This window comes from Ailuropoda melanoleuca, chromosome 3 (assembly GCF_002007445.2).
Source record: "Ailuropoda melanoleuca isolate Jingjing chromosome 3, ASM200744v2, whole genome shotgun sequence".
NCBI classification, from domain to species: domain Eukaryota; kingdom Metazoa; phylum Chordata; class Mammalia; order Carnivora; family Ursidae; genus Ailuropoda; species Ailuropoda melanoleuca.
Window position 1 is genome coordinate 87,478,297 of NC_048220.1, and position 21,373 is coordinate 87,499,669.

The following is a 21,373-nucleotide window of genomic DNA, read 5'->3' on the forward strand; positions in this document are numbered from 1 at the left end:
TTCGTGAATGGAGAAACTATTATCTACCTTAAGTACTTCATTTTCTTCCTAGATTGTTGCAGGCTTTTAGTTAATTTCCAGAGTTCTGAAGATGTTAGTTTTGACAGTCTTTGCCAAGGTTCTTGTTGCTTTTATGGTGTAGCAGACTTTTGGAGGTTCTTACTCCACCATTCCAGAAGGGCTTCTTCTAGTCTGTTTACATTTAGTGTAATAATTGTTTTAGTACGGGATTCAAGTTTATCATTTCACTGTTTCTGCATTTCTAGTTGCCTGTGGCAAGCCTGCTCCATAACCAGTGTGCATGATCAGTGAGAACTGACTGGCCACTTCAGTAATGTGGGAAGGGCTCTTCCTGACCGAGAACTTAGTTCACCTTGTCCTCTCTCCTTTCACAGTACTACAGTGTCTTTGAAATGATTTTAAATATTTGTCCATTTTTGTTGTGGCCATGGAAGCTATAACTTGTCTCTACTTATCACATCTTAACAAGGAACAGAACTTAGGAACCTTATTTTAGAATGGATAGACATGGAAGTCTTTGCTGGGAAGATAGCATTTTAGCTGAGGCCTATGATACTGTGATTTATAATAAGAAATACATATTTGGTCTTTGACCCCACTCCTGGCACAGAGCTCCTAAAGCCCTTGGAATTTGCAAAGTCTTGAAAGGGAGAAAAATGTTTTTGTTATGTTAATGAGGTGACTTTTGGAATGCCCCTAAGTTACTGAAAGGTAAGAGGCTGGTCACCAGAGGAGCCAACCATGTGATTAGAGGGTTGGAACTTTTAATTCCATCCCACAGCCTCAAGGGAGGGTAGCAGGGCCAGAGATTGAGTTCAATCACTAGTGATTTAATCGATCATGCCTATTGTAATGTATCCTCCATAAAAGCCCAAACGGACAGGGTTCAGGAACTTCTGGGTTGGTGAACACGTGGAGATTCCTAGAGAGTGGTACACTCCCAAAGGGCATCAAATCTCCGGGCCCCTTCCCCATACCTTGCCCCATGCATCTCTTCCATTTGGCTGTTCCTGAGTGATATCCTTCTATAATAAACTGGTAATCTAGTTTAAGTAAAATGCTTCTCTGAGTTCTTCAAGCCACACTGGCAAATTAATAGAACCCACAGAGGATGTCCTTGGAACCTCTTATCTATATCCCATTGGTCAGAAGCCCAGGGGACAACCTGGGCTTGTGATTGGTGCCTAAAGCTGGGAGGAGGGGCAGTCTTGTAGGACTGAGGATCTGACCCGATCTCTGGGTAGATCGTATCAGAATTGCACTGTGCAACAGCCTGCTGGTGTTGGAGATTTGCTCTGCGGTGAGGGGAAACATCCTTACACATCAGAATTGGTGATCAGAATCCTAAGGCTCAAAAGATAAGAATGAGCCAGCCATATGACGAGTGGGAGAGAAAAGCGTTTATGAAACAGAGACTGGCTTGTCTAAAGGTCATGTGGCAGGAAAGGGATGGGCCCATGTCCAGCACTCAGAGTAGGGCCATGGGGAGAGCACAGTGAAGGAAGGAGAGAATGCAGAGAGATGAGGTTGGGGAAGGAGGCTGGGGCCATCCAGCATCAGGCTGTGAAGTTCATAGCAAGAAGTTTGGATTTTACACAACGTGGATTGAGGCGGGTTTGGATTGAAATAGTCAGGAGTGTTCCATGATTGGATTTACATTTCAGGAATATTGGCACAGGTGCTTGGGAAGCATGGATTGGAAGGGTAAGAGTGGGAGCAGGGAGGCCAAGGATGAATCTACTGCAATGGCCAAGGGAGAGGTGACCCAAGCCTGGGCCGAAGTGTCTGCCTCCCTCCCTCCATTTTATCCAATACCTTCCTTAAACAGCCATCTCCTCTCTCTCCCCAATATTTTCAATCCCTTTCTTTTCTCTTTCTCCCCTTGATATATACATAATCAAGTCCCCTGTATTATAAAATAATCTTTGTTTCACTGTCCCTTTTCAGGTACTATCCAATCTCCTTCTGCTTCTCATACAAAATTTTCTAAAGAAATCTACAGCTGTTGTCTGATGTCTGCTCTTTCCATTCCATGCTTAGTTCTCTGTGTTCTTATTTCTGCTCTTTCCCGGCATTCCACAGTTAAGTAGCCAATGAATTCCTCACTGCCATGTAGGATCCCACTCCTGTTTCTCTCTTCTCAACTCCTGCAGTGAGCAGCTAGCTTAACGCTGTCTCTGTTGTCAAGCTCAACGCATGGGATGTAGGTGTGCCAAGCCAATCTTCTAGAAATATTCTAGAAATAAGACCAACTATCTGGGGATTTACCGTCTTGGACCACAGGTAATACCACCAGTATACCCACACATCTTTATTTTCCTTCATTCAGTTTCAGGGGACAGTACATCTCTGTTCCTATTTAAATTTAACCCATTAGTCTATAGTAGCTATCAATTAATGAACTCATTCATTTATTCCACAAATATTTCTGGGGCCCAACTCGTGTCAAGGACCATTTATAATTAGTACAATCACTATGATCTCTTTCATTCAGGGTCTAGCACAGTGCCTTGTACATAGTAAGGGCTTCATAAATGTTTATAAACTTGAACTGATTTACTTTAGGATGTGCTGGTTTCATTTCTCACATTCTAGCTCTCTGTAAAATTAAAGCCAGACACACTTAAAACAGTTTTTATTTAGGAATATCTTATACACAGTAAAGTGTGCAGGTCTTAAATGACTCATTGACCTTTTACACGTATGCTCTGGGAAACCACCACCCAGAGCAAGATATAGAACTTCCCCTAGAGGGTTCCTTCATCCCCCACTCCCTGACACATTTTTGAACATATACACATGGATAAAAACAACTTTCGATTTATATTATATGTTTTCTTTTATAAGCAACCATGAATGTTCTAGAATAAAAAAAGAAGTAGATGCTCAAGGAACGTGAAACACAAAGCTGATCTAAGGACATAACAACCTGTAATACCAATTGGCTGACTATTCAGGATCAGGAATCTTTTACTCAACTGAATAGATGGGACCCAACACAATCTACTGTAAAGTGAATTCCTATCAGAAATAATCTTTTCTCATCAACTCCTACAGTAACATTGGAAACACTCTCTTTTAGGGGAACAAATGTTGACCTCCGGCTGTAGGCTCACACTTAAAAAAAACCAATCCTCTGATAACACCTTACCAATAACCCTCAGAATGTTAATGGGACTCACAAAACTCAGAATTCCCTGTGACATTCATTCCAAATAAATCACAGAATCAAAGCACTGGAAGAGGAAATGTAATGAAGAATCGCTGGTAATGGGATGGCCTCACGTCATAACCTTCCTGCAGCTGAGTAACCCCATGAGCTAAAAATTCTGGGTGCTTGGCTTGGCTCTCGTTCTGGTGGTGTGACTTCAGTCAGTTTGCTTTTCTGAACCTTAATTAATTCCTGGTCAATATTGGGATAAAAATATATAAGCCCTTCTTTCCCACAAGGCTCTCGTGAGGATCAGACGAGCTAATGTTTGATTGGCTTATTGGTGGTTTGTTTGGTTAGGGACCCATTCAAACCATCTGTATTAAGCATCTCCTCTACCTGCTGTGGTGCTAGGGCATAAAGTGGAGAATACGATGGTGGTGCTTCCTGCTCTTGTGGACTTTACAATCAACTGTAGAACAAGGAAATTAAACAATTATACTCAAAGTTCCTTGTGCGATATGACGAGGAAGGATAGCCAATTAAAATGGTAGCCCATGTCAATTTAAAAAAAACCCTGGTTACCATAAGAAACGAAGAAAATGATACCTATATGCCTTAAACATTTTGTTTCACTGAAAACATATATACTTATTCACCAATATGTTGATGTAGGAAAGACTCTTTTCATGGAGAAAGACTCCACTATGAAGAGTGGAGTTCTGTAGTTTTTCTTCATATACCCCTTTCTTTAAAGTGAGGCAACAAATTTGTGAATTAATACAATAATTAATGCTGTAAGATGTGGGCTCTGCCAGGAAGCATAATCTTAGAATGTTATGCTTATTGCCTCCAATTGTTTGGAGTTTTCTCCTCACCCCCATCCAGCAGTTATGTTTTCTGGGACTTGCCTTTATTGATTCTTTTCAAAGTAGTCACCTTAGAAACAGCAATTTTTTTCAATGCTCATATTTCATTAATTCACATGAAATTTGATTGAATTATGTAATTATAGAACTGCGTATGTCTGCCATAAACAATTTAGACACAGACAGAATGGTCTCGTAGGAACTAAGCTCAAGGGCTCACTGAAGAATGGCCATATGGGATATCATGCATCTGGATGCAAGTAACAGAATCTTTACCTAAAACTAGCTTTTCAGTTTTGCTTTCACCAAGCCTTCAGTGCATAGTAAAAAATATAGTCTACATTTTCATTCAGTACACACGCCCCTACACACGCATAGGGTCTGAACTGAGACGCGTTTTCACAAACACTCTACCTTTATTTTGTGGGATCCTATCTAATGTTTCCTATTCTAGTCTACTCTTTCCTGTTTTATTAAAAGGAAATGCTGGTCGTGGCCACGAAGAACATAATCTCATGCCCTATTAAGGTCGTGACGCACGGCTTGGAAACCATTGGCTTACATGACAAAGACATGAATTATTTCACTAGGAAGCAGTCTGGCGACGGGGGAGTCGCTAGGTGCTAGAGTGGGTACAGCAGTGCCCTCAGGTCACAGGCATGTTCCATCCGTTTCCTTCGACCATCCTCAGAGGACTCGGAATGTCTCTCCTCATGGTGCAGAACAGCTTCCACATCCAGCATTACTTCCAATGCAGACACAACTGCATCCCACAGAGAAGAGCAACGGAGGCTTTCTCGAGCACCCCCCACCCCGCTGATTTCGCCTCCACTCCTATTGGCCGGAATTGGTCACATGCCTGTATTCTGGCTGCAGAGGAGGTTGGGGATCAGGTGACTGGCATCTTCAGCTGCTGTAAGATGTGGGCTCTGCCAGGAAGGACCAAAGGAAGGGGAAAGAGTGTCGGGAAGGGATTCCAGAGTGAAGGGCATTGTGGCCTGGCAGGCATGAGCCTCTGGCTTGCTGTGGGCCTCAGTTGTGAATCTTACAGAGGGAGGAGCTGGAGAGTGTCTCTCAATCTAGGGAGTTGGGTCAGTGGAGGCTGGTTAGGAGAGTGTCTCCTGGAGCGTGGCAAAGTTATGGAAAGAGATGCACAGGAGTTATTGGTTCCCGTGGCGGGGCACTTACCTGGGTGCGGGGGTTGGGGAGGCCTCCCTGTGAAGCCAGGTTGGAGCAGTACCCCACTGTGGGCAGATGGGCCTGGGTGGTGGTGGGGTGGGGTGGGAAGGGTGTTCCAGGCGGAGGGAAGAGGCTGTGAGAGGGCTAATAGGAAGGAGAGATCATGGCCGAGGTAGTGCATTTATTCTAGTGGCTGTTCACCTGCTGTGGGCCCGTCCCGTGCTAGGCTCTAAGGGTTTTGAGGAATGGAGACCTTTTGCCCTTGGAAAAGTCACTGTCCATGAGGAAGGATGAAGTATAAACATTCACGACAAGAAACCAGGGGGAAATATATCTTTGAATGCTACAATCCGGAGCGCCTGGGTGGCTCAGTTGGTTAACCATCTGTCTTCCGCCAGGATCATGATCCCAGCGTCTTGGGATCGAACCCCTCATCGGGTTCCGTGCTCAGCAGAGAGAGCCTGCTTCTCCCGCTCCCTCTGCCCCTCCCCCCACTCATGCTCCCTCTCTCTTTCAAATGGATAAATAAAATCTTAAAAAAAAAAGAAAAGAAATAAATGTCACAATCCTTCTAACAATAGGGATGAAGGGGGCTCCTTGTACAGCACCTAATAGGCAGGGCCTCCACGCTAGAGCTCGCAGGGGAAACACCTTCCAGGGGGAGGGCCCATTTGAGCAGAGGCGTGGAGGCAGGACAGCAGAGCCAGGGGCTGTATGTGACCTGAGGGGGGGCCACAGGAGTCAAAGCTGGGAGGCTGTTGGGGCCCGGCGGTGGATCAGGCCATCTTTGTCCCAGCTCCCTCCACTGAACCACAGACCTCTGTGGCCCCGGGCCTGGCAAAACTTCCAGGCATGGAGTGTGACACTGAGCCTTGGGGGACAGAAGGAATGACTTGGGCCTTACTGCTTGCTGGTTAGCTATTTTTTTCCCCAAACGGCGTGACTCCCAGGGCGAAGCCCCTGCCTGTCTCTCCTTCTTGGCACCAGTGAGGGTGCCTCCTTGGTCTCTCTGGAGAAAGACCAGTCTCTGACCAGTCAGAGTGTCACTGGATCTCCTGGATCTGCTCGGAGGGCTGCCAAGGTGATGTAAGAGCTGCCAGGGAGATCTCTAGAATGGAGCAGAGGCAGGGGCTCGGGGGCAGGGGCATCTGCGGTCCTGCTCTAACGGAGTCCAGGCCTGAAAGTCATGGGCAACAGCACAGAGGCGGGACACTCAGGGACAGAGGTCAAAGACAGTGGAGGTGGGGTGGTGGACAAGTCTCTGTGGCTGTTGCAGGGAGGCCTTGGAGGGGCCACCAGCCCATGGGTTAGACAGCTTCGCCTTAATGCAAAGTCTCTCAACCTGGGCACTCCTGGCAGTTTGGGTGGGACAGTCCTCCTCTGTGGGGGCTGCCCCTGTGCATTGTGGGATATTTAGCAGCATCCCTGACCTCTACCCACTAGAGGCCAGTAGCAGTGCCCCATCCCAGTTGTGACAACCAGAAAGGTCTCGCTGAGGAGGTAAAATTGCTTCCTGTTGAGAACCATGGCCTTAAGGTGAACAAAGAGGCATGTTGGACCTCTCTTCTACACGAGTGGACCACAAGAAACATTGCCCACCACTCGGTGCCCCAAGGGCAATAATTCAAGAGAGGGCAAAACTAGAGGCCAGGGTCTCCTTAAGGGAAGCTTTAGGGTTATTCTGGGAAGGGGGGAGGTTCTGAGAGCTGCTGGAGCTGCTGTTTGCAGGTGCAGCCTGGGAGGGAGGAGTTCAGGGTGCCTTCCAGGGCTCTGGCTTGGGCCACTGTGCAGACCGCTGTTCGGGGAGCCAGGAAAGGAGTCGCTTTGGGGGAGTGGGAGTGAAGGCAAATCCCCTCGATTCCGTCCCTCTTCTCCTGTCCCTCCCGCCTTCTCTGGCCCTGTCTAAACATTGTCGCCTCTGCATCTCTGGGGACAGGCTACCCTAGCTGCTGCTCTCTAAGGCAAGGAGATTGAGTGGAGACAGGACGGGTCACCGCCCTGGCCAGAGAAGCTTCCCGTCTTTCCAACGGAAAACTCGGGCTCTGGCTGTGTTCTTGCTACTGTCTGACATTAGTTCAATTTGGCTTTATTGGGACCAGAGCCTGGAGCGGGGTTTCTAGCCAGGATCTGAAGGGCAAAGGAAGTCCTAGGTCGTTAATGGCTGGAAGAGGGAGAAAGAGCTAGAGAAGCCGGGGCCCCTCTGAGCTTTGTGTGAGCAGAGAAGACCTTGGGAGGAAGGACTGGACGGTGGCAGCTGAGCTTCTAAGAAGAACTGTACTTGTGCAGGGCTCTGGTGTTTTCTGAAAGGGAGTTTTTGTGTGCAAGGATGACCTTCCACAAAGGCTGGGATCCTCTGTGAGCTTGCTCCCCTGGGGAGCCGGGCCTCGGACAAAAGGGTGCTGCGTCGCGGCTCCATCCTTCCCTCACTGCTACCTCCTCCTCCTTCTCAACAGCACTTGAACCTTTCTGGAACACTTGGCACCGCTCCAGGCCTTCTGAGGGCCGACAAGAACAGTCTGCCCTTGCAGACAGAAGACATTGAAATGCAAAGGCAAGCTGTCCAAACAGCAATTCAGGAGACATGTACTTCAGCACTAACTGTGAACTCTAAGGAGTGCAGTGACCATCTCGCTGCTCTGAGCCAAGACAAGCACTTTCTGTGCCTTTGCACGATTTGTTCCCTTTGCCTCAAGGGCCCCCTGCAGTGGACACTTGACATTGTCTTTGGCCATCCGGCATCTGAGTGCCCTTCCCATGAGTCTTGGTGGATACAGAGTTCGTCCCTCAGCATTGGGTATGGGAATGCCAGCATCTACTTTCCCATCCTTCTTTGTAGCTAGGGCATGGCCAGTGACCCATGCTCTGCCCATCAGGGGTACTTGGCCTGGCCTTGAGATCGGGAGCTGTTGAAGCAGAGTGGAAAAGAGTGAGGGGACCTGCTCTGGGGCTGGTGGGGGGAGCTGTGGTGCCAGGGGGTGGTGGTTGTGAGGTCCTCATTGGACCAGTTGTGTAACATAATTGAGGGGAGTGCTCCTGGCTGTGTTGCCCAGAATGTGGTACTCCATTCCTCCCAGCAGTACTTTGGGCTCCCAGTATCCCTTTAATGAATTCGTTTTCCTGTTTCAAAGAGCCAAAATCAGCATCTTTACTGGCAACCATGAACTCTGATTAGTACACTGTCCCTCTCCATTCCATTTGTTTGGCAAATTTCAACTCATCTTTAAACACTCTATGGAAATAATGCCTCTTCCAGGAAGCCTTCTTGGATTCCTTCTTGGATACCATTCAGTTGCAAGTAACAGAAGCTCAAGCATCTGGGCTCCCAGGTATGTACAAGGTGTTATGAGGACCATAGCAAGACAGGAGACAGTTTGGATGCACCCACTGAAAACATTTAGGTAATTTGTCTACTAGGTGGTAGGAAGGGAAAAAGGACTAGAAAGGTGAGATCATAAAGCAAATGGTTATGAGCTTGAGCTTTGGAGTTCACATCCTGGCTCAGTCACAGGCTGACTGTGTGGCTGTAGGCAAGTTACTTAAAATCTCAGAGCCTCAGTTTCCTCTTCTGGAAAATGGGGTTGATAATAGGGCCTATCTCCTAGGATTGTTGTGAGGTTTAAATATAACACATGTGAAGTGCTTTAGAAGAGTTCCTGGCATTTAGGAAATGATCAGTAAATATTAGTTACAGCTTTTGGAGGTGGCAGGATACAGCAAAAAGTCGGGAGATGGGAGTTCTACCCCAGCTTTGCCACGAACAGCTTGGGATCTTGGCAAGGCCATTAGGAGTTTACTTCTGGGGCACCTGGGTGGCTCAGTCAGTTAAGGGTCTGTCTCTGGATTTCAGTTCAGGTCATGATCTCAGGGTCATGAGATCGAGCCCCATGTTGGGCTCTGTGCTGGTTATGGAGTTCGCTTGAGATTCTCTCTTCCCTTTGCCCCTCCCCCTTCCTCTCCTTCAGAAGAAAGGAAAGAAAGAAAGAAGGAAGGAAGGAAGGAAGGAAAGAAAGAAAGAAAGAAAGAATGAAAGAAAGAAAGAAAGAAAGAAAGAAAGAAAGAAAGAAAGAAAGAAAGACTCTTACTTCAAACTAGCTTAAACAAAGGAAATAGGGGTCTTTCACAGAACCCAAAGGTGGAAAATCACAATGAACCTGGAACCAAGAAATGGAAGGTCAAAGCCACCAGTCAACCATCTACTCCACCTTGCTCTCCTTTTCTGGAGCCATTAAGTCTGTCTTCTCTGGTTCTGTTACTTGTCCACACACAGCCTTCCTACATCTCTCTGTGTATATTTTCCCCAAACTTATATGCAGAAACTATCTAGTTGCCCCTGAACCCCAATTCTCAAGTCCCAGCAGGGGGACTCAGATGGACTCAGCGTGGGTGAAGTGTCCATCCCAGGTCCAGTCAGCTGTGGCTGGGAGGTGGGGCCATGTGGTACAAACATGGCTGCCAGCGCTCCACACAGGTGGGTTGGACTGTCCATCAGGCGTAGTGCCTGGAGTGGGGGCAGAGCTGCCCTCTCTCTGTCTCAGTTCCTGATCTATACAGCATGGTCTCATGCGTGTATCACTTGGAATGTTTTCAGTTGCAAGTAACAGAATACTCAACTAATAGGGGTTTAACTATCAAATACTTTGATTTTCTTACACCTCAATAGTCTTCAAAGTAGGCGTGCTGGGCTTGGCTTGTGGTTCAGCCTGGTCATCCAGAAGCCACATCTTTCCATCCTTGTTGTTTTTGTGTTTAAGCTTGTCCCTTCATGATTGCAAAATGGCCGTGGCAGCTCCAGGCATCACACCTTCACAGGGTCCTATGCAGAGCAGGGAGCCTCAGAGCTCTCCCCGTGCATCTATTTTCTTTTTTAATCTTTAGAGATTCCTTCTTACATTTCATTGGTCAGTAATATAGATCCAAGGGAATCTGAGAAAGTGTCTGCCATTTTCAGTTTCTGTGATCGGAGAGAGATTTCACCAGGAAGGAAGAAAGAGGAGGGGAATGGCTGTCGCATAGGCAGCCAACAGTGTCTGCCGTGGTGTGATGTAAGGTTAGGTCATCGCTAGACAATACCATTAATTGTCTGCTTCAAATAAGGCGGTGCTCAGGGCTGTTGCTGCTGAGAGAGATTCAGAAAGTATTCATGTACAAACATGTGTCCGGGAGGCTGCATTTAAGTCTCTTTCTTTCTGAGCCCGAAGAGACGTCCTATATATGCTGCTTCAGTGTACATGTCTGTGTAAAGATGAGTTTCACAAAAGGACCAGGGATGTGCTGGCATCGATTCTGGCCCGACTTGGTTCTTTTCAGCTCTTCAAAAATGTATCCAAAGATGTTTTTACTTTGACTTTCTTCTTTTCATGGTAAGAAGACACTTCTTTAAACAGCTCATGGGCCAACACTAATGAATAACGTGATGGCCAAGATTGAAATGGATGCGCATGACTGCCTCGCACCATCTGTGGGGAGTAGGCAGAGTTGGCCTACTTTTTCTGTAGTGCACAGCTTTGTTCTTATCTGTGAGTGTTTGTAAGTGGAGGAATTTCAGTGCAGATGTGAAATTGCTTTTGAAATATGGGTGGCTCTTATAATTTGTGTTCTTTTAAAATTTTTAAATAGAAGGGCTTTCTTTCCTTTTCTTTCTTTCTTTTTTCTTTTCTTTTACTTGATTTTTTGGTCTGGTGTTCACAGAGGGTAGAAAGAAAGCCCTAAGAAAAAGAGGTGAGGGTCCTAGAATGCAGTGACCCCTCCTCCAGTGCATGGGTGCAAGGCCACGGGATCACAGCTGTGCTCGTTTGGAGGCACTGTGTCCATTCCATGCGACTGAAAGCGTTCATTAATGCACTCAGTCAGCTGCAGGCTCCAGTAGAGAGCACAGGCTTCAGAATTGACCAACCTGGGTTTCTGCAACTTTTTTGGTTCAGAGACCTTAGGGAAATGTCTTCCTTCTGAGCCTCAGTTTCCCCAGCTTGAACAAAGTGAAATCCTCTCTCTTATGGTCTTTGTGTAGATCATGAGAGCTGGATGGCCCAGGTGACCTTCCAAGGTCCTTTCCAGCTCGGAACCTCTGTATCTGAAGGCTGAAGTCCAGCCCCAGCATCATCATTATCTCTTCTTTTCCGTCTTTTTTCCCATCGTCACCATCAGGACAGACTCTTCTCTTTTTCCCCCATTCCCCTCCCATGGAGCAGGGATGGTCACATGATCTGGCTCTGACCTGTCAGAGTATCCCTTCCATCTGACCCAAGTTTAAGACCAAGTGCTCAAATCATCTAGTGTCTGCAATCCTGGGACTACCATGAAACTGTTAGGAAAGACAAGTTTCTCTTCTGCTGGCAGGGATGTAAGTCAGGATGCTGGGCTCTGAGAGACTTGGAGCATATTTGAGAAAGAAGTTGAAACAGAGGGAAGCAGAACTGAGAGATGACGGAAGGCACATTTGAGCACCTGGACCCATCAGTTCCTGAAGCCAGTATGAGTTGGGTTTCTGTCTCTTGTAATGGGAAGAGTCGTGACTGATACACCTGCTGGCCTGGCATGTACTTATGGAAGAGGTCAGGGATGCAATCCCTCTAGCACAATTTTCGGCACATCTTTCCTGAAAAAACTCTGTGATTTTTCATGTATGTAGGATATTGACAACCCCTACCCTCTCACCACATGCTCAAACACATTTTTGGTATATGACTTTGGCTTGGAGATTGCTTCAGTTTGGAGATTACTTTTTGGTGCAAGCAACTGCTAGTTGCCTTCTGGAAAAGGAGGTTTGCTGAAGGATCCCCCTTGGTTGGACCTGGCATCGTGGTCCAGGCAGAACCCAGCCCTGGCAACAGGAGGCTCCTGTCTCTCTTCTCTTGTGGCAGCTCTGATCTGACTTCATTCACTAGAGTCCCCTGCCTTCTCATGGGTTTTTCTCCCTCAAATCTCCTCGAGCAGGTGGCCCATCAAGGCCTCAACTCCACCACATGACATCCTTCCAACTTCAGTTCTCACCAAAAGTCTAGAAGGAAGAGTAGGATAGGTCGGTCAGCCCATTGTTTCATGACACATCTCGGGTTGCTGGTCAGCTTGTGGCTTCTCAGGTCAGATGTCCGTCCTCGCTCGAAATTGCCATGCCGGGGGTCACATGAGGGTCTGCTCTCCATCCATCTGCTGTCCATCCGCCGTGGTGTCATGGGGCCTACTTGTGGCTCTCCCTCTGCGAGGGGCTGTGAGTGGGGCAGTGCTGGGGGGGACAACTCTGCTAGAAAGGCTCTATTTGAACATATCCTGAATGGGCATTGAGTCATATAAGGGATGTTTCGTGTGAGGGTTTGAACAAAGTCAGCTGTCGTGGAGCTTACAGCCTAGGTGGGGAGATGGACAATAGACAAGAAAACGCTGCAAAATAAAACTAACCACAGCCTGTGATAAAAGGTGGGGTGCAGTCTGAGAGAGCAGTGGGAGGGCCCGCGGTGGATTGTGCAGTCAAGAAAGGCTCCTTGGAGAAGTCATTTGAACTAAAGCTTGAATAATCAAAGGATCCAGACAGATCAAGAGCCGGAGGAAAGACGCTCTTGTGGGCGGAGAAACAGCGTATATGAAGGCCCCAAACTGGAAAGAAAACAGTGGATTCAAGGAGCTAAAAATGAACTTGGGACTGGACTATTCAGGGTTGGGGGGAGCTGAAGATGTGGTCGGAGCCGGCAGCAGAAACCAGATCACGTAGCGCCTTACAGGCCCTGGTGCAACATTCACATTTGATTTTAAGAACAATGGAAAGCCATCAGAGGCTTTTATGCAAGACACATGACATGATGCCCTCTATGCCTCCAAGGTCTAAGACCTTGGGAAAGTCATGTTTCGTCTCTGAGCTTTTCTTTTTCTCCTCTGTACGATGCAGATGAGAATCAGGCCAATTTTTGAAGGGCCTGTAAAGATGAAATGAGAAAATGTGCTAAGTGAGATAAACCTGTTTGAACATGGCTGGGCCTTGGCAGATTTCTCTGCACCGGTTTTCCTCTCTTCTTTTTCTTTTGAAAGGGAACTGCAAATTGTCATCTGCCTGCAAATCCCCTTCTTTCTTGACCAACCTAGACACATTTCGGTGTGATGGTTACCTTTTTCTATTAGTTCAGCTTCTGCCCAAATGTGGCTCTGGTCTGCTTCCTTCTCATTGTGTTGAAAACTTTGCACACTTGCTGTTCACGCAATTGCGTTTCATACACCGTCCCCATTGTCCATCATTCCAAACCCCATTTCCATTCCTGCAGCCCTCCCTCCTGGCCGAGCCCCTCATCTTTGAAGTCAGCTTACGGAGGCCTCACCTTGACTTCATCTGTCCCACTTCACATCATTTTTAGCTGAACGCAGGAGATGCCGATTTTATCACTGACCCGGTGGGAAAGAGAGGTCGTCACGTGTGTAAGGTTGTGTTCAGAGAACCTTGGGGTCAAACAGAATGGGGTCCAAACTCTAGTGGTCCTTTATTCTGACCTTGTGGCCTCGGGCAAGTGACCTCACCAACCTGAGCCTTTGAACGCTTATCCACAGAATGAGAGCATGATGAGGGCTGAGCTCCTGGGTGGTTGAGCCTGGCACATAGCAGGTGTTCAACAGTATGAGTCCACGTCTCCTCCACCCATGCCTCATTATCTGACCTTTATGATGAAGATCTTTGGCCTGATTCCTGGCACTTTCAGAAGGCGGGCCTTCCTATAAGCTTCTTTTCACGGATTGTGGTCTTTGGGGTTAGAGGGACATGAATTCCAATCCTAATTCTCCTGCTTACCAACTGTGTCACCTCTGTTCTCGGAGACTCGCTCTGCTCACGTGCTAGTGGGAGATAGGAAGGACGCTGACCTCCGAAGTCATCATGAATATTAGTTGAGGTAGCATTCTGGAAGCATTCAATAGCATGCCTGGTCCATTGTGGTCAGTCGATGGTAGTTGCTGTCGGACATTATTCTAACACTAGACTTTAAATTCCTGAAGAGTGAGGAGTGCCTTGTTCGTTTTGGTATGTCCTTGGTTTTACAGAGCACCTGGCACACAGTGGGCCCTCAGCGGGTTTTAGTTCCTTTCGTCTCCTATAACAAAAATAGAATTTCTTTGCTGCCAAGTCGGCTGGAACTCTGGCATCCTTATAAAATGCTACCTGTTTACACAAATGCCACTTTCTAAGATCCTCAGAGGCACAGCAGGATTGCGAAGTGAAAATACCTTTGCACTTCATGGAGCAATCCAGCTCCTGGCTGCTCTTCCTGGGGGCAGGCTGGAGGAAGCCGTGACCACAGGAGGGCTTCTCTGGAGGGAAGGGCCTGGCTTTTTAAGAGCTGCTTGTCTTATTTACGTGTCCTCTTCTCGTTATTTTTCTGAGGACCTTTTTAGAATTTCATTGGGAGTCAGAAAACACATTCTGCCAAATTCCAAGGCCTTGTAACCACAAGGCTTGGTCCCTGTGACCAAACCAAGACCAAACCATAACCTTCTGGCGCTGGACTCTGTTTACTGCTGGCGAAAGACCACTTTGGGTTTCACAGTAAAAAGGGTTAGAAAATTGTATGAAAGGGCTCAGAAGACTCACGGACATCAAATAGCTCTTACAAAACCAATGTTGTAATTAGTTAAGTATAAATGAATCAGAACCATATGGCTTAAAAGTTAAAGGAAAAAGGAGCTGGAGGAAAACATGTCCTCTGGGATTTAATCAAACAAAAAATGCTGGAAAAACTGCGAATGTTCACCAAGCTCAGACCCCATCTGGGTGCCCCCTGTCCCCCTCCTGCTTTTTCCTCCCTCCCTGGTTCTGCGCACGAGGCAGAGGTGACTTCTGGGCTCTGCTGTCGCGATGCTGGCCATCGTGGGGTGGAGTAGGCGTGCGGCAGTGCGGTGGGGGTTAAGCCGGGGAAAGGCGCAGGGCATCTGGGGGGCACGGCGGAGGGGCACCCCACCTGGCCCTTGGCAGATTGGGACCAGCTTCCCTGTGGAGATGATACGGAGCCAGCCTCACAGGCAGAAGAGGAGCTGGGGGAGGGGTGGTGGTGGAGAGGGCATTTTGGAGGAGGCGGTGGCATGTGCGCATGCACAGAGGCTAGACCACGTATTGGACCATCACAGGATTGCAAGTCGCTGGGAAGGGCTGGTCCTCAGTTCTCCTATCACTGCCTTCCTTTGACCACCCCCTCTAAAGATGTCTGGCCCCTTCCCCTGTCACTACCATATCCCCCTGTTGCATTTTCCTTGTGGCACTTTTCACAGTCTGAAACGCTCCTGCTTCTTTCTTTCTCTCGTCGTCATTTATGTCCCGCTAGAATGTAAGCTTCTTAAGAGAAGGGATCTCATTTTTCTTGTCCCCCCTGCTGTATCCCTAGCAGCTGACAGAGTGTCCGATTTGGAGTGACTGTCCAGTTAAGTATTAGGGAATGAATGAATGGAAAAATGAATGAGTAAATGGCTGGAGGCTGAAGGCAGGAGGGACAGGGAAGGAACAAAGGCTGGAGAAAGGGGCGGGAGCCAGGTCCTGAAAGACTTGGTAAACTGTGTTGAGACTCCTGAAGGTAATGGAAAGTCAATAAAGAATTTGAAGCAAGGATGTGACAAAGTCAGAACTGTATCACACTGGGAGCACACAATAAGGGTGTGAAACCTGGAAACCAGGAGAAACTAAGTGGCGAAGCAAATCTTAGGTTTATTTTGCTTTCCCCCTGTCATCCTTTAAGGGCATGGATTGAGAGCTCCGTGTTGAATAGGTACTTCAGAAAGGCTGCGCAGTTAATCAATGATAAATGCTTTGCCTCCAAATTGCTACATACAAGCCATTATTTTCTCATTTAGGAAATGGATCTTTGTGGCTAACTGTGGAAAATCATCTTCCAGAAAAAAGAAAAAGAGAGATGTGTATGTCTGCTCTGTCTCAAATGTTTTCACTGAACCACATGCTCTTTCCGTGGGGTGGCTGCCCGTGGCAACTCTCGGGTTACACGAAGCTGGGCCGGGGTTCCTCTGACATTTCAGCGGAGTCACGAGTGGGTGGGATGGGAAGCTCTGGGCTGCGAAATAGGTAAGTTGCTCAATGTCCCTGGAAAACCTCCGAGGACAGAACTGAGTGTGATTTGGGGGAGTGTCGTAAGTGGGGAGGCATTTTATATTAGGAGGGAAACACATACCCCCAGCGCTTGGAGTTGCTAATGACGGTGTGTTATTGCTGGAAGCCCCAGAAAAGCCCAGACTCAGCAACTGTAGCGGGTGTCTGTGCCCTGTCTGAGAAAGCCGTGTATTCCGGCCCACATGTGCAAGATAGCCTGTCCCACAAGGGGAGCAAGCTCACCCCCCCCCGCTTCTCTGCTTGGGGGCCCTCAGCCTGGTTCTCTGTGCAGGAGGCCCTGTGATCCCCGTAGCTAACTCTCACTGTGTCTGCCATGTGCCTGCTCTTGTTCTGGGTGTGTTCTAGGTGGATCACCTCGCTGGACCCTCACTGCTGTCGTTTTCCTGCTCAGAGCAGAAGCTCACACCGGCAGGTGAAGCTGCTTGCCCAAGGTTACACAGACGGAGGCTTGGCACTGACCCTCAGCTTTCTTCGCCGGAAGGAATGGAGCAAGCCCACCCTTTCCCTTTATGCTACATACCTCCAGCCCCGGTTTCATGGCGAAGTGTCTGCCTTCTGTCCCGGATTTAAATAGCGGCATCTACAGTGTGCATTTGGGGCCTTGGGACTATTCGGCCTCCAACCTACCTTGTAACAACACCTCGATTTCTCCATGGAGACCCACTCTCTGCCGTTGTGTGTAGTCATGGGTGGGGAGGGGGTGAGCCTGCCTCCTCCACAGATGCCCGGACAGCCAGTTCTCTCTCTCTGCTCAAGCTGCAAGCAGGGGGTGAGCATATAATCCAGGACCTGGAACCCTGAGTGAGAAATTCGGGGTCAGCGGTGGCGTGTTGGCCATGGCCCATGACCTTACTAAGGCCCTGTTGCTTAACCCTCCATCAGTCTCTTGGCTTCTGGCTATTTTCCAGGCTTTAGCCCTACTCTCTGCCAATTCTGTGAGCCCCTGATAGCCTTCCAATAAATTCCATTTGATTACCACACAGCTCACAGTCAAGAGCCCTGACTAATGCACAGCCATTTATTAAATGCTAAGTATGAGCCAGGCGCTTTGCATGTGACGTCTTGTCGGATTCCCAAATGCCCTGGTGAGGAAAGCGTGAGTATACCTGCTTTCCAAATGAGGACTCCGCGGCTCAGGGAGCTGCAGTGACGTGTGCAAAGCTGCACAGCCAGTGAGTGGCCACACGAGAATTCGAACCCAGGTTTTCCTGATTCTGAATTCCACACCGTATTACTTCTCCTCTTCATCTGTCCCAGCTTCCAGGGCCTCAGAGAGTCAGTGCTGGCTAGCCTGGAACCTCCAGCAGCAACCTACTTTACAGGCCGGAGACTTGTGGCAAAAATACTTTCAAAATCTAATTTGCTCACATCCATGAACACCTGCCAGGAAGGAATTTGAGGCGTTTGGTCTAAACATGGAAAAGCTGAGTTCACTTACCCCAGAGGGGCACCTGCAGAGAAAGGGAAAATGGTTTTAACCCTCTCCTTGAGTCAGAAAGGGAGACTACCCCACCCTCCTTTCATCCCTCAACCATCAGGAAGGTCTGCGGTGGGAACTCAGCAGCTGAAACTCATTGGAGGCTGTGGGGGAGGAGGAAATTCATGGAGTTGTGCATTTTCGCTTTTCTCTTGTCAGTTTGGGGGATCTTTGAAAGAAGTTTGGGCTGTGTATGAAGAACCATTGAATTTCATGCAGCTTCCTAGGCAACCCTGGGGATTCCTGAGACCTGAGAATTCGGGGACTTGAAGGCCTTGGAGAACCTGAACTCTTGACCACCCCCAGTGCTCTTCAAGCTGCAAAGAGATGTCTGAGTCAAGCAGTGGTTGAGAGTGCAGGGAACAGAAACTATGTCACATGCTTTTGTGTCAATGGCAATGCAGAAATCCAGACTCACACTGGACACACATGCTCCGAAACTGGTAGCAGAGTTCATATTTTAGGGCCACACTGCCTGGACCACTCTGTGGTCACAGGTTTGGAAGGGCCTACACCACTTGTGGACATGGGCGCATTTTCTGGACAGGAACTCAGTTTTCTTGGGGAGGGGTCAAGAGTCTCGGTTAAGGTTTAAGTGTCTGCCTTTGCTGCACACAGCTGGGGATGGGTCCGGGGGAAGAGACATCTGAATGGTCCACGTGGCTCTGTTTTAAGCAGGCATACTAGGTCAGGATGCCAATGGCGCTTGCCCAGAAGCCCCGCTGACTTTGGGTCGCAGAGGTGGGTATAGATCCTCGAACTGTATCCTGATACTTGTGGCTATGTGGCCAAGCTCTGGGCAATGTTCTGACCCACATATATATGTGAAATCACATTATTTTTTTAATAGGATTGCAAATAGGGAGATCTGTCTCCTCCATGGTAGTAAAGGATGGCTGTAAGGAATAGAAAGCCCTTTAAAATAGCTCAGATAAAAGGGTGATTAATTGGAGAATAATAAAAGGGATTCTCGTGACAAGAGAGTGCAGAGCGAAGCCCAGCCTTGTGGGAACTAGAAAGTGGTCTGGCAACTCGTCTTCCCGTTTCTCCCTTTGTGGTGCCGCCTGGCATCTGTTTCTGAGAGGCAGCGGACCAGCCTCTCTGCTTCCTTGTGGTTTCTGTCTCTCCACTACTTTGGCTTGCACCAAGATTTTGGCACCACCTCCAACCCCATCTGCACGTGACTCTACAAGTTCGGCACCATCCATCCGTGGCTGCCATGTCTGAGATTCTCGGATGGTTTTCGGGAGAGTGTGTCAGTTATCTACTGCCACAGTCATGCTGCGTAACAATCATGAACATCTCAGAGGCAAGCAACAATAAACATGTATTTTTGCATACCAGCCTGTGGGTTGCTGGGCTGAGCAGAGCTTGGCAGGACCGTGATGTGCATTTGTGGTTAGCTTTGGGTTAGTTGAGTGGCTCTGTGAATCTTGGATAGGCTTTCTCACATGTCCGGCCCTCACCAGGGGCACATAGACTGCCTCGGCTCTGCTCTTTGTGTCTTATTCTCCTACAGGCTAGCTCAGTCATGTCCTCATGGAGAAGCAGAGATTGAGGCAAGACAGAGTGGAAGTACTCCAGCTCTCTTAAGCCCTAGTCTGCGAACTTGTACACCATCCCTTCTACTGCATTCTGTTGTCCACAGTAAGTCACAGGCCAGCCTAGATTCAAGGAAAGGGGAAATAGGCTCTACCTCTTGATGGGAAAGGCTGCAATGTCACATTGCAAAGGGCTGAAGAATTGGGGCCCCTTTGGCAATTACTCTGTCACAGAGACAGCATCTGATTGGCTCTTAGCCAGACCTGGGGATTGGTTCCCTTAGGCTCACATGCTCAGTTCTCTGTGGCTTGGTTGTATGTGTATGTGGAAAGAGGGGGATGGTCACATGAGGTATAGGGGTGCTCCTTTCAGTAGCTATTTTTGGGTCAGGGTAACAGAAATGTTCAACATCCATTTACTCTTAAGACAGCTCCCCATTTTAGTTTGGACTCTGGTTACTACGTAGACCGGATGTGAGTCCTTCAACAGCCCCAGGAAGAGGCTGCTTAACTTTGGCTTAAGCCAGTCAGTGTAGGTTATTCTCCTCCTAACCGGAGGGAGTCATTGGTTTAGCAATGTGCATGCGTTTCAAACCAAACCAAACTGGGGCGATCAAAAACAACCCTAAGGCTGTGTCTTAAGCACCATGGAAAGGCATCCACTCTCTCCTGCTGAGTTTGGACCAGAGAAGAGAGGAGCCTGGAGCTACAGCAGCCGTTCTGCCAGCTTGTGGAGCCCACAGAGCCACAGAAGCAGAGACAGAGAGAGACTGGATTCTAGTACCTAAGGTGTTGATTCAAGCCAGGCCTGAACCGCATTTGATACCAGTCTATTTGACCCGGACTATTTATTTACATATTTTGCTTTCTAGCTTAGCCCTTTCCAGGTTGGGTTTTCTGTTGCTTTCTACCTCCTAGGTCTTGACCAGTGTCCTGACCATTACAGCAGAGAAAGTGACAGACATGTGGACCACCCAAGTGTAGACTCAGCCACATTTTGAGGACTGAGCAGTCACTCGTTCTAGGGCTCTTACGGCAGGGTGAAGTGGATGAATTTGGATTTTGGGATTGCATTAAATAACTGCCATGCCCTATTTTAAAATACTTCTCTGTTATTGTCAATGCAGATATCATGCAGCCCACATTTCCCTGGATACTGTAGGATATTCCTAATATAGGGTAAAACCCGAAAAATACCCGAACTCCGCACTCCTCAGGAGTCCCCTACCATTGGGCCCACCCACCTCCTCTGTAAGGAGAGAGCTGGGCGAAACCTGGCTAAGTATCTACTGTTCGGATCCACAGCTCCTTTCTTCCAGTTGTCGTGTGCCTTTGAGAAGGAGAACAGTAGGTTCTATCTTACCCTGGGCTACGTGCATGATGTGCATTCTCTCTTCATTGCACTCTCCAAAATGTATAATTGAATGTTTTTAAACTTTTTATCCCATTTCAAACTTTCAGAAAAGTTTCAAGGACAGGATAAAGAATTCTGGAATATCCCTTACCGTGATTTGTCAGTTATTTACCTCCTACTTCAGTTGCTTTATCATTCGTTCATTCATTTATTCATTCATTTGTTCTCCTTTCTCTCTGCATGTATATATGATCATGTTTATGGATGCCCCTTTAACCCTAAATATTTCAGTGGGTATTGCCTAAGAACAAAAACATTCTCTTTTATAACAAGGATCAAAATCAGGAAAATGAACATTAATGCAATCCTATTATGTAATCCACAGACCACATTTACATATTATCAGTTGACCCAATAAGCCTGTCTTTACTAGCCATTTCCCCAGTCCAGGAGCCAATTCAAGACCAGGATTACATTGCTCATTGTCCTGTTTTTCAGCCTCCTTTAATACAGAATAGGCCCTCAGCCTTTCTTTGTCTTTCATGGCTATAACTCTTTTGAAGACTAAAGGCTAGTTATTTTGCAGAATGTCTTTGAATTTGAGTTTGGCTGGTATATTCTCACGATTATGTTCATATTATGCATTTCGGGGCAGGAATACCAGCAAAGTGATACTGTTATTTTTCAAGGCATCGTGT